At 40.0% G+C, this 13,977-nt stretch overlaps 1 protein-coding gene and 1 long non-coding RNA gene across 6 annotated transcripts in view; one reads left to right on the forward strand and one right to left on the reverse strand.

Annotated features, from left to right (window-relative positions):
* The window catches only part of LOC144693917 (uncharacterized), a 30,451-nt gene extending 29,118 nt beyond the window's left edge, over positions 1-1,333 (forward strand). The window contains exon 3 of the long non-coding RNA XR_013579616.1: positions 703-1,333. This is a non-coding gene — a long non-coding RNA (uncharacterized LOC144693917). The remainder of the gene's footprint in view (positions 1-702) is intronic.
* Positions 1-13,977, reverse strand: part of mecom (MDS1 and EVI1 complex locus) — an 804,010-nt gene that overhangs the window by 321,742 nt on the left and 468,291 nt on the right. The gene's annotated exons all lie outside the window — the stretch shown is intronic.

Genomic DNA, 13,977 nt, shown 5'->3' on the forward strand with positions numbered 1-13,977 from the left:
TTACTGGATAGCAAGAACATTTAAACCTGCTGCACTAACACTTAATTGTCAAGACAGTAGAATGTAGAATACTGGGAGTAGAGGTGGTGCTCATATGAAATAATGGGAGTTGGAGCCACTGTATTGGAGCATTAGGAATCACAAACATTTTCGCTTGCTGTTGTAGCATCTGGGGAAATGATGCAAGGAGGGCAGAGAATCTCCCCAGTAATTAGAGAAAAATTACAGGATTTGTCACAGGATGTCATGCTATGACCAAACATTTGCCCTTCCTATTAGCACACGTCCAGGGAAATGGCCTGAGAACATGAGCCAGTGAAAATGCAGTGAGTGCCCAAGGCCCAGTATTCTAAGATGCAACATTTGAACAGAGGATGGTGAATCTGTGCAGAGATTAAACATATCCTGAGGTGGTTTCTCTCTTTAGTCAAGGAAATTCAGAGGCACAAGAGTCCTGCAAATGGCCATTAATTTGGAAAAATATCCTGAGATAGATTATAAGCATTTTGTGCTTTGTGTGCATTGCTTGGGCATGGTGTGAAAGGACATTCTTACATTTTAATGCCTTAGTGATCTAAGCAAATGCATCCGACCCCAGTGCACAGGAGAGAAACTACAGTGTGATGCTGTGCAAATGTTTAAATCAGGCACACCCACCCTGACTTTCATCCATATTTCTTATTATATTGATGCAGGAAGAAGGAGAAAGGAAGAGATGAAGGATGAGATGAAGAGGAAGGAGAATGATAATAAAGCTGAGCAACACATCATAATATGCAGAACTAAACATAAGAAATAGGAGCTGGAGTAGGTCACTTGGCCTCTCAAGCCTGCTCTGCCATTCAACAAGATCATGGCTGATTTGATTGTGGTCTTAATTCCACTTTCCTGTTTGCCCCCCAAAACTCTTGTCTCCCTTGTCAATGAAAAATCTGTTTTACTCAGCCTTGAATATATTCAATGGCACAGCCTCCACTGCTCACTAGGGAAGAGAATACTAGCAACCATCTGAAAGAAGAAATTCCTCCTTATCTCCAGCTTAAATGAGAGATGTCTTAGTTTTAAGCTGTGCTCACTAGTTGGAATTGATATAATAGTAATGAAGACCAACGTTCTGTTTCCCTTACTAATTACTTGCTGTACCTGCATGCTAACTTTTTGTGATTTATGTAAAAGGACACCCAGATCCCTCTGTATTGCAGCATTTTGCAGTCTCTTCAGTCAAATAATATTCTCCTTTTCTATTCTTCCTGTTTAAGTGGACGGCCTCACATTTCTCACATTACGCTCCATCTGCGAATTTTTTGTCCACTCTCTTAACCTATCTATATCACTTTGCAGACTCTTTGTATCCTCCTTACAACTTGCTTTCCTATTTACCTTTGTATCACCAGCAAATTTGGCTACAATACAGTAAGTCTCTTTATCCAACTCAATGTAAATCACAAATAGTTGAGGCCCCAGCACTGATCCCTGCAGCACCCCACTAGTTAGAGTTTGCCATCCTGCAAATGTCCCATTAATCTTGACTCTCTGTTTCCTGACTGTTATTCAGTCCCCCATCCATGCTAATAAATCACCCCAATACCATAAGCTTTTATCTTGTGGAGCCACCTTTTATGTGGCATTTTACCAAGGCTCCATTGACAGCACCTTCCAAACCCATGACCTCTACCATCTAGAAGGACAAGGGCAGCAAGTGCATGGAAGCACCACCGCCTGGAAGTTCCACTCCAAGCCACGCACATCCTGACTTGGAAATATATCGCCATTCCTTCACTATCACTGGGTCAAGATCTCAGAACTCTATGGATCTACAACACATGGTGTGCAGCAATTTAAGAAGGCAACTCACAACCACCTTCTCAAGGGCAATTAGAGATGGGCAATAAATACTGGCCTAGCCAATGATGCCCACATCCTGTGAATGAATATAAAAAAAAATCTTATCAAATGTCTTTTTGGAAATCCAAATACACTACATCTGCTGGTACCACTTTATCCACACTGTTTGTTACATCCTCAAAGAACTCTAATAAATTTGTCATCACAATTTTCCTTTCACAAAACCATGTTGACTCTGCTCGATAGTATTATGATTTTCTGAATGATCTGACACTGCTTCTTTGATTATGGATTCTAGCATTTTTCCACTGACAGACATTGGGCTAACTGGCCTATGGTACCTGCTTTCTGTCTCCCTCCTTTCTTTAACAGGGATCTTTACAGAGTCTAGTGAATTTTGGAAGATTACAAACAATGCATCCACAATCTCTCCAGCCATTTATTTTAAGACCCTATGTTGAAAGCCATCAGATGCAAGGGTCTTGTCAGCTTTAAGCCCCATTAGTTTTCTGTCACATTTTCTCTAGTGATAGTGATTGTTTTAAGTTCCTCCTTCCCCTTTGCCTCTTGACTTTCAACTGTCCTTGGGATGTCTTTTAAGCCTTTTACTGTGAAGACAGATACAAAATACATGTTCAAAACCTTTGCCATTTCCCATCATTAATTCCCCAGTCTCACCCTTTAAGTGACCAATGCTCACTTTAGCTACTCTTTTCCTTTTATATACTTGTAAAAGCTTTTGCAATCTGTTTTAATATTTTTTGCTAGTTTTCTCTCATACTCCAATTTCTCCCTTTATTATTTTTTTATTCATTCTTTGCTGGTTTCTAAAACTTTCCCAATCTTTTGGCTAAAGGAAATGGATGAAGGGGAAAGGTGGGGACAGGTGGAAAGCAGGAGAGGAGAGGTAAAGGTGAAATAAGGAATGGGAAATAGAACTGTGAATATCTTAAACTACACAGAGGATATCTAGGATTTTCACTGTTCACCTTAGAAATTTAATGTTTTCCTACAATTTTCTTCTATTGCAATTTCACTGTGTTACATTACATTTTTCTTTAAATAAATACAAGATAGGAACATCATTAGAGGGGGTGATTTAAATTTCCATTCTTTTAAGTACTGATAGGGGCTTCAGTGCTTTTTCCCTATGGTCTTAATTTGCACTTGGACTATTTTGCCTCTTACTAAACACTTAATTTAAAATTATTTATAGCAGTAGATACCTTTGGTAATGCATTGACATTATTGTGTCCTGTGTGTAAATATGGTATAATGTTTTACAAGATATTACAATAATGGCAATTAAGATATTGTAACCAGTTTATTGACAAGGCAAAATGGCCTGGCTGCAGAAACGATGAAAATAATTATTTAAAATAAAAAGTAAATATTTATTTTTAAAATCAGCTCTTTTTCCCTGCCAATGTTGCCCTGCTCTCCTGAATGGATAAACTCATTCCTGGGCTTCCATGCGTTCTTGAATGCCTTGCCCAAAGGGAGTGAGTATCAATGATTATTGACAATGAATGGCACCATAGTTAAGTCCATTCCTGTTCATCAATGCAGGCATGCTTCTAGCAGAGGTTGATGGACAGTGATCAAGAATGGCAAAATTCATCAATTTCCCCAAGGGTATTGAGGTCAATTATAGCATGTCTACTCTCACCCTTGACTGCGATTAGCTAACAAAAAAGCAGAGTATTACTTAAGTGGAGAACAGCTGCAAAATTCTGAGGTGCAGGGGGATGTTCTAGTACATGAGTCACAAAAAGTTAGAATGCAGGTACAGCATGTAATTAAGAAGGCTAATGGAATTCTATTCTTTATTACGAGAGGGGTTGAACATAATAGTAAGGATGTTATGCTTCAATTATACAGGGCATTGGTGAGACTGCACCTTGAATATTGTGTGCAGTTTTGGTCTCCTTACTTAAGGAAGGATGTAAATGCATTGGACGCAGTTCAAAGGAGGTTTACTAGATTGATACCTGGAATGAGTGGGTTGTCTTATGAGGAAAGGTTGGACAGACTGGGCTTGTTTCCACTGGAGTTTAGAAGAGTGAGGGGTGATTTGATTGAAGTATACAAGATCCTGAACTATCTTGACAAGGTGGACGTGGAAAGGGTATTTCCTCTTGTGGGTGAGTCCAGAACTAGGGGTCACTGTTTTAAAATTAGGGGACGCCCTTTTAGGACAGAGATGACAGAAATTTTTTTCTCCCAGAGGGTTGTGCGACTTTGGAATTCTCTGTCTCAGAAGGTGGTGGAGGCAGGGTCATTGAATATATTTAAGGCAGAGGTAGATAGATCCTGGTTAGGCAAGGGAGTTATTGGGGGTTAAATGGGAGTGTGGAAATTGAAACATGAGAAGATCAGCCATGATCTTATTGAATGGCGGAGCAGGCTCGAGGGGCCGGATGGTCTACTTCTGTTCCTATTTCTTATGTTTTTATGTTCTTATGTTCTAACTCAGCACAGAGCAAGGATTGGACCAGGGATCTTCAGGCTCTGTACCTCTCAACTACCGACTGACTGGTTCAGTTGAACCATCATGGGAGCTGTTCTATTGGTATTTTCATATAAATTAATGAATCTCCTGTGCCATTGCTCAGAGGTAAAGATTTCTTTTAGCAAGTCAAATTTGTGCCATCTGGGTCATTTGCATGCTGAATGTGAGTTCTCATCAAGTCTCTGCCAGGAATTGGGCCAGAGACTTGCTGTAATGGGCCTTGCTACAATGGGAGCGGAAAAGCAGCTTCTGAGCACATGAGAGATTGTAAATGTAAAGTAAGTGTTCTGGATGCCCCTGAGACGCCCATCATCTGAAAGCAGTTACACAGATTCATCTGCAAACAAGCCTCTGGGATCCCCCTTCCATCCAGAATAGGCCTTTTTGATGCGCAACGTTCAAAGAAGTCCACTCCAGAAAACCAGTGGAAAGCCAAGGAAAGGAAGGCCATGTAGCCTGTAGATTGGCAACAGTACCAATTTGTCAGCTCTGCCTCATCAGCTTGCCTGATGTGATGGGAGGAGCATACACAAAACAGATTTGTAATGAGTCAGTGAGAGTGAGTAAACATGTTTTCAAAAGAAACAGACTCCAGCATTTACAGAGTTAACATCCTCATTTGGTTGTACTGTATTTAGAAGAATTAGAAGAAGGCACAAATGGTGCTGTATTGGCCAGCAGTGGCTCGTGTTACATCACCTGCAGTTATAAACCTGTGATGACTATGGGGAATGTCACTGCATTTCACACGTGAAGAAAGAGGACTCTCATTTTAAGGGAAATATTCCTTTTCTGAAGGTGTATCAACCATTCATAAATTCAATTGCCCCCATAAGTTTCCAATATTATATGATCAAGTAGATAATTCTTATTCAAAATTTTTAGGAATTTGCAATATTAATTGTAATAAAACCAAAAAGGAATGTTTTGAGGACCCAATGAAAAGCATAATTATTAGTGGATCTTCAACTTTAAAAGATACATTTGGGGTATTTTTTTTACATATATTATGGATAAACTGCTTTTTAAGTTATTTTGAAATACTAAAAATCCCTGTCCTATAATCCTACTTGATTAACGGTCCATCTGGTTAAATAATCAGATTATCCTAATGTGTTGTCCACCTATCCTCTTCCCCCAACTACTTAACAGTAAATCTTAACAGTTCTTGTCCACAGTTTAGACTAAATGCTCAATCTCAACACATAGGCTCCAGTTTCTATGAGCTGCTTGATCTTGGAAAGTATCATGTTTCTTTCCTCCATTTGATCCTTCCAACATCTCTTTCATGCTTGGTCACTTTTACAAGGTATAGTTTTGCTGTGGCAACAGAGATTACATAGAATCAAACAGGTAAGGCCTCAGGCAGCATGGAGACAGACTAGGCCTAAATTGGAGGCATAGGGTTGCTGAATTATCCCCATTCGCATCCTGAACCTCTAGCCACAACTGTGGCACAAATTGCCATGTAGTCTATCGCTCTGACAGTCAGTTCTATCCTGAGGCTATACATGATACACACCAAAATAATGTATTATATACTGAGTGATATTAACCTCAATAATTAAACTGTAAACATGATTGATAACCTTGCTTTCACCCTTGATTTTCAAGATATTTATTCCACAATAAGAGCAGCTGGAGAAAATTTGCTGTGAAAGATTTTCTCCTTAGGTAAAAAAAAGCTCCATTGTCACTTTTTCATTAATATAGCCTTACCTATGTAATTCAGTTTGGTATTTTTCTATTTCACAGAATCATCTTGGCTCACTCTTGCTAATTCTTTTTTTTTAAACGCTGTTCCCTTCCTTTCCCCTTTAATTGCTATTTTTAGGTCTCCTTACATCTCAAATTGCTTGCTAGCTGAAAGGGTAGAGAAGTGCAACCTGCTTCAAGCCTCTGACAACCATTCCTTTATAATTGGCTATTACAGATGTAAGCTGCTTATGAAGAGGTGGTAACTTACCCATTTATTTCCCTTCCCCCAGTGTTGGATAACATCTTTGCTCTACTAGTGTGCCCCATCCCCCCAGTCCTGACTCAGATTGGAAACTCACCTTGTGGGGAATTGCAGACCAGACCACACAGTCTGCTATTTCAAGGAGGAATGTGTGACCTCCAATGGTGTGTTCACAGTACATTGGTAAGAAATTTGTGATGTGATTGTATGGTAAAGAAAGAGTCATCATACAACCAAATATATACAAAGAAAAGGAAAGGAAAAGGTTAACTTGCCCTTCTCTCAGCTTATTTGCATGGTTAGTGCCACTATCACATTTATATGGGCAGAAGGTGCAGCACTGTTGAATGCTTCGATCATATTACTCCTGTTTGACAAAGATTTCCTCAAGAGGCTTTTACAGTTTCTCAGAGGTTCTGAAAATGCAGGTTACATAGGATGTACAGTAGACAAACAGGCCATTCAGCCCAACCAATCTGTGCCAGCAGGAGAGCAAGTCAGCTTGTAAAGCCAAGATTCCTCTTTAGAATCTAACTCAAGCCATTTGATTTTGTTCAATAAGCCATTCAAAATTTTGGACCTTTAGAGAAATGTAATGAGGTTTTTGTCAGTCTTTTCCCTACATCTTCACAATTCACCCCCAGTTGATGGGTGGCATTGGGATTGGTGCTATAAACTAAATGATCTGCAGTTTAATAGGGGAAAGGTTCTTTTCAGGTGTCAGTTTTCCTTTTAACAAATACAGTAATAAAACAAATCTCCATATCTATATACACATATGCCCATACTGTGAAACTGCTCAGGCTATGACGCTGGCAAATACACTGGGACCGTGCCTGTTAGTGACTTTCACTGCTTATCCTGTCAAAATATCTGGGGCGAACAGAATGGCAACTCTTTCTCAGCACCCATGCCACATCCCAGGGACGTGTATCCACCAAACACTGGAAAATGTAACCTTGGGTGTCCAAGTTGGAAGCGATGTTGATTTTCCCCCACTCCCCAGAAACATTCAGTTGCTGATCACTGTCAAAGCATTTGGGAAAAAAACAACTTGACCGTCTTTGGGGATTCAGGTTTAAATCGCAGCCTGGATCCACGGGTGCCTCCTACTTATGCCATTGAAGAGCACAAGAGCTCTTCTCAGCATACGAGCTGCCAAGAGACAACCATGATGCAGAGAGACCAGGGAAACGGGTACTCTCCCTCTCATCCAAAGTTGGATGGACCCCAGCATTAGATTGGGACCCAGCATATCTGAGTCACAAACACATTTCTTGTCCTTCCAATGGAGTTACTTGGCGTCTGTACCAACAGAGCTGAGGATATTTGGTCCCAGAGTGTCTAGCATGTGTCTATTACATGTCACATGCCACACTTCAGTGTCAACAGTGAAAATCCTTTCAATGCTGATTCTTTTTACCTAGACACACAGCTCCCATTCACAAACTTTACCTCGTTACCCAATAACAATTCCCTCTAACTGACATCAAGATTTACAACATTTAGTTTTCATGGCCTCAAAGGCGCAGACTATCTTAAACACAGCTCCACCTTATCAAAAATAAATTATTGCCTCGGATAGGACTAAACTGAGGCTTCTTCTGTCCTTTCAGTTGGACGTAAAATATCCCATGGCATTATTTGAAAGAGGAGCCGGGTGGGGGTTCTCCCTGGCACCCCTGGGAATATTTATCCCACAATCAACATTACAAAAACAGATTACCTGGTCATTATCATATTGCTGTTTGTGTGAGCTTGCTGTTCGCAAATTGGCTGCTTCGTTTCCTACAGTACAACAGTGACTACACTTAGAAAGTACTTTGCTGTCTGTAAAGTGCTTTCAAATGTCCTGAGGTTGTGAAAGATGTTACATAAATGCTCCTTTCTTTCCCTTATTTTCATACAGCATGATTTCACAAATGTAGAGCTGGATGGATTATCTAGGTTTTTTGGTGGTGTTTGTTCAGGGATAAATGTTGGCTATGACATTTTCATCTTCAAATAACACAATGGGATCTTTTACACCCACCTGAAAGAACAGGTGGTCTAGTTTAATATCTTATCTGAAAGACAGCACCTCTGACAGAGTAACACCCGCTCCGTACTGTACTGAAGTGTCAGGAGCTTGAACCATAACCTTCTGACCCAAAACCAAAAGTGCTATCAGTGAACCATTGGTTTACTTTTAAAATGAAAATGAAAAAGAAGAAAAGGGAGAAATGGAAAAGAGAAAGAGGGGAAAGGAGAGTCAGAAAAGTGACCAAGGAAAATAATAGACATATTTGTCAAAGTAGCTTGGTCAAAAGCAGCTTCTTGGATCTATACCATTAGTTAACGAACGCATTACATTGCCACAAAGGAAGTATTCAAGATAAATCTGATTTCTAAGGAGTTTTTCTTAATGTTTTTAAGGAAAATCTCTGTTTTCTACATTGCAATCGACCTCATTGACAACTAGTTCAGGCAGTCCTGGTGTGAATAGCATTTGTTTTGTGAGGCTGGTTTGTGTTTTATGTACTAATTAATCAGTGCTGACACTGAGCCACATCCTGCCTCCTCCTTCATTAGTTTAATTACCTATTTATATGGATGAGGCTCTTTGCTCCATGCATCTCATTAATGCATTAACATGCTTGCGTAACAAAGTTTTGCTATTGTTAGTGCTGCATAAGGCACTTGTATTTAGAAGTCAGAGGTATATTACAGTATGAATTATAATCAATTTAAATTACCTTGTTTATTCTGCTACCTTGATAGTTTGCATATTTTGTTTACCCGAACACTAGTGCTCATGCCAATTCCCTGGCTGAGGGGTCAGTTTGAATTACTTTGTTTATTTTGCTACATTTACAATTTACACTTACAATTTGTGTTTCACTTACCTGAGCCCTATTATTCTTGCATCATTCCCCGGCTGAGGAGATCCCCACGTGAGTTCCGAAGATGATTCACATTTGGCTCAAAACGTCAACTTTGTTTCTCTCTCCACAGATGCTGCCAGACCTGCTGAGTTTTTCCAGCACTTGCTAATGCATGCTAGAGGGCTTCCCGACATTGTTTGTCAGGAAGCTCGACTCGCCTTTAACGCTCCTTTAAAGTCCCGAGAACAGAATTCCAAAGTTCATTCCAACGCTGGGAAATTGCTATTTGGCCTCACTCCAAATTAAGTTCCCTCACCTGCCCTGCTTCCCGCTGCTGGCAGGACCGGAAGATTCCACCCAACATTTCTAACATAAACACTGTCAAATGCCTCACTTTAAGTTAAGATCTGCACAGAATTACACTTCAGGGAAATGTTTCTTACTGGTATCAATCTAGAAGGAGAACAAAATGGTCCTAAGAAGATGGTTCACCCAATCCTGGCACTGGGTAATTTTCTTCAACTTCAGTCTTTTAGGTCAGAGCTTTCCTCTTCTTTCTGAGTTAGTCCATCAGATACAGCCTGTGCTATAGCTCTTTACTGCAAGATTTGCCCCCAGCAGGTTTTGCTACTGTTCCGACTGTCCACTCCTATATGAGGCACTGCCTAAGATCTAGGCTGTGCTGGGGTTCCCCTGTCCTACATGAAACGCCCCATCGGATCTAGATTGTGCCGCACTTTTCCACCCCTTTGTGAGATGGTTGATCAAGTTTCGTTGTGGCACTGTTCTCTCTTGAATGAAAGAGTAAATAGTTTCGGGTTGTGTTGTAGTTCTCCACAGCAGATGGTCCTTCTGTGTGCTACTTCAGCCTTCCATCTTTATGTTGTTTGTGGGATTCGAGATGCTAAACTTCCTCCTGATGCTTTGTGATCCTCAGTTAGATTGAAAAAGGTTTAGCTCCAGAAGGTACACAAAAAACATCAACATATTATGGTATTGTTTTCCAACCAGGAACATGCTATGTGGTGAGATCATTATTTCAATCTCAATACCAAAGAAGAGATATGAAGCAAAGCCTAGCACTTTCCTGGGAGGGTAATTCTGAAGAGTCTTGCTACCCAAGCAAGGTGACTATCTTAATTAACAGAAATGCATTTTGTCCTGTAGATCAAACAATATTGTTTTAGAATCTAACATCATAGAAGATGTTAAATTTTAGCCTTTTCCTGAAGACTTTTCTTATGCTTTGTGCAATGATCACTCCAGAAGACAACAACTTGCTACTAATCAATACGGATGTGACTTTATATGGACAATCTCTGGTAATGTAACCATATCCTTTTTTTACTGTATCTAACCGAGTAAATATGACACAAATCCTCTTATGTTTGCCCACATTTTGGAAAGTGGAAGAATTAACACTTATACTACGCAGCATGTTTACTAAAAGTAACAGGCAAGTAGTATCAACAGACAATAGAACAGTATACACTGTCTTTACAGAACTTTAAACTTGTGTTCCTTTCTGAGGCACAAAAATAACAAAAATCTTCACTATCTTTACTGGACAATATAAAGCCTGGACTAACTGTCAAGATGTAGGCCATATATGTAGGGTCTCAAACACTCCCGCCCCTGCAACACCCCCCACCCGGCCCCACCACTCCCACCACCATGGAGTCTCAATATGCACAAGCTGTAGTATATAGCCAAGCTGAGGGAGAAGTCCCAGTTATATCTCTGCCTGGGATGGAGCTTGTAGCCAACTTTCCTCCTCTGCCTCAGAAACATCACATGGAGCCATCCTTCACTGGAATGAGAAATTGCTTCAACTCTTTAGTTATTTACAGGACAGATGGAATCAAAATAGTGTTTACACAAAGAAATATTGCTGCCACTCGCAGTAGGTTTCAAAGGAATATAGTCAATGATATAAATTCAGGTTTGCTTTAGATGCCCTTTTGGGTTCACTGGAATTGATCGCTCCTATAAATGGTCTGAGCACCTTACCTTTAAGGGAGCCTGCCTTATCTGTACATGTTTGTTAGCATATCCTAGGGATAAAAGAAATGCATCCGCTTGTGATCTGGATGAGATATTCATACTCAGGTGTATTTCTTCAATATTTCTGAAGATGGACTGGTTTAGCATTAAGCAAAGTGATGATTGATATCAATTATTAAACTGCTTTATTTCAAAGTAAGGTAGTTGTATAGAAAACAGTTGGAATAATATTCCCTCACTTCAGTTGGTACAACTAATTGTTGCATAATGATCCAGAGTAAAGAGCATACTGTGGTCTTTTTACATCAATACATCGTTTTACTTGATGCAAATAAAATGTATTCTGACACTCTCCCAGCCTTTCCGCATCCCAGAAAGTGAGAAAGACCCATAGAGCATTCCCCTTAACAAGGTCTGACTGCAAGCATGTGGGCCTCTATTATCCTCCTGCTTGACCTAACAGGAAACATTTTTGCTGGGCCAGCATTTATAGCCCATCCCTAGTTGCCCTTGAGAAGGTGGTGGTGAGCTGCCTTCTTGAACCACTGCAGTCCATGTGGGCTTGGCTCCTGGTCCTGTCCCCATTCTGGGGGTTGGTCACATGAGCTGTCAGTCAGACTCACTACTGCAGCTGACCTGCCAACAACTTTGAAATTATCTTTGTCTGAAGCTCTTCAGGAAGGGACTTTCCCTCCTCCTTATGGTGTGGATGTTTGTTGGGAGTTGCTGAATTGTGCTAACAACATCTCCATTGCTCTATTATTCCCAAGCACCTTGCGTATCAATGTCTGGCCTTTTAGCAGATATTCTGAAAATACCTGCAGTCCACAGCCTTTCTTTTTACACCTGGGCAAATAAACTTTGTTTTAGAATTCAACTCTTGAAAATAATTCCTTTCCACCCCCCCAAAATCTTTTCTGTGGAAAAATGATGAAAGAATCCCGAAATGTGACAGGCAGTATCCCAGATCTTTGCCACCAGTGAAAGGTGACAAGCCAACAATCTCCAGAGTCAAAAGTCTAATAATTATGCAGAAGTTATCAAGAAGGGCTTTTAGTAAGATCAGCTCTTAACATTTTACAAATGGAAAAGTATTAGTACATCAAGGCCAACTGGAACCCTTGCATCCATGTTCACATGTTCACAGTGGAATTCTAGTTCCAGTCGCACATACAAAATGTGGATTATGTCCAAATCAACAATGATTCTGCTTTAATATAAATTTAAAGTGGCCAGCTACATATTAAACACTATATAAACTTTATAGTTGTGAAACACTTTTTCCCACAGAAGGGTGGTGATCAAGCATGCTATAGTGATCCACAAAATTGCACCATGATGAAACAAAAACAAAAATAGCTGAAAAATAGCTGAAAAAATAGCTCCAGCATCTGCAGTATTTTGCTTTTATGCACCATGATGAAGTAGATGGAGGCCTAGGATCATATCACCCTCTCGGCACTTCACACATGGAAAAGATCCTAGAAATCAAACAAAGATTATCTCCTCTCTCTATTTTGTATTTGTTTTAAGACTATTGCTTCTTAAATTCTGTCCCTGTATGAAGGAATGGGGATGGGGAGGTGGTGGGGGAGGGGGGGGTCTCACAATTAGGTAAAATCTTGAAATGATTAAATACCACAGATATTATCTTTCCAAAATTTTTAAAGAAGTTCCTCAGTGTTTTGCAATAAGTATCCATTGCCCATGTAAGTTGACATACTTGATCAATAAATTCTGATATAGTGATCTTCACTTGCATTAATATCAGACTATTGCTAGCCAGCACAGAGCAGTGCGCAAATGTGAGAAGATTTGGATTTACATTTAATGTTGTTATGTCTGCGAATGTGTAAACTCATTCCACCCTAACAGACATAGGCGTGACCTACAGTAGGAGAAAGTTTTATTAACATGATGGAATTAAACCACAAATAACAGAGATCAGAGCAGGTTCAACATTGTAAAAAAAAGTGTATTACATTGGACATAGATAAAAATAAAAGATAGCAGCTTCCTGGCAGCCAGCCAAAATTGGAATGCCATGCTTTATCACTCCCTAATATTCTCCTCTGCGTGATTAGTTTAGTATTGATACTGCTACTGTGAATACTGCCTCTCTGGTCACTAAGAAAGACCTTGTGCTTTTCTTTCAGACAATCATTAACTAAGCACAGTACTTATTACATTTGCTGATTTGATTAACTATTACGTCACTTGAAGCCAGCACTATCAAACAATCTTTATTGACATTTAAATAGCTCAGGAGAAGCTCATTCCCTTGTAGAATGGACAACAAAGGGTTGAGATCAGACAACCAGGAAATGAGCTGATCAGTGAGGGACACAATCCCATTTATATAATAAGAAGTACCTCCTATCCCTTTAATAGTAAAGGCTCCCTAAGTACCAATTGAATCCCTCTGTCAGCTATAGCTTTAATACTGCAACTGGCTTCTTAACGCAGAAGTTTAATCTTTCTGGTTGCAGGCTTATGGGAAAGACGGTTTAGATTATTGCAACAACTATTGAGGCACAACACCTATTGCACTAAGAATTCTTTTAGATTTGTAGCACTTAAACATGCAACATTGACAGACTGGTAGGTCGATGGTATACTACATTGCTGGATTAATGTGCTGTGCCACATTGGGCAGCAGGATGCAAGCTCCCCCGTGTGGTTGGCCCATGAAGCTAAGCTGTCAAAGGTGTCAAAAGTCAAAGGAATGGTTCCCCCTGAAGAAGGGAAATCAGGGCTCATGGTGGGGGTGGGGTTGGAGGGGAATGGAGGAT

Source organism: Cetorhinus maximus, chromosome 19 (genome assembly GCF_964194155.1).
Source record: "Cetorhinus maximus chromosome 19, sCetMax3.hap1.1, whole genome shotgun sequence".
Lineage (NCBI taxonomy): Eukaryota > Metazoa > Chordata > Chondrichthyes > Lamniformes > Cetorhinidae > Cetorhinus > Cetorhinus maximus.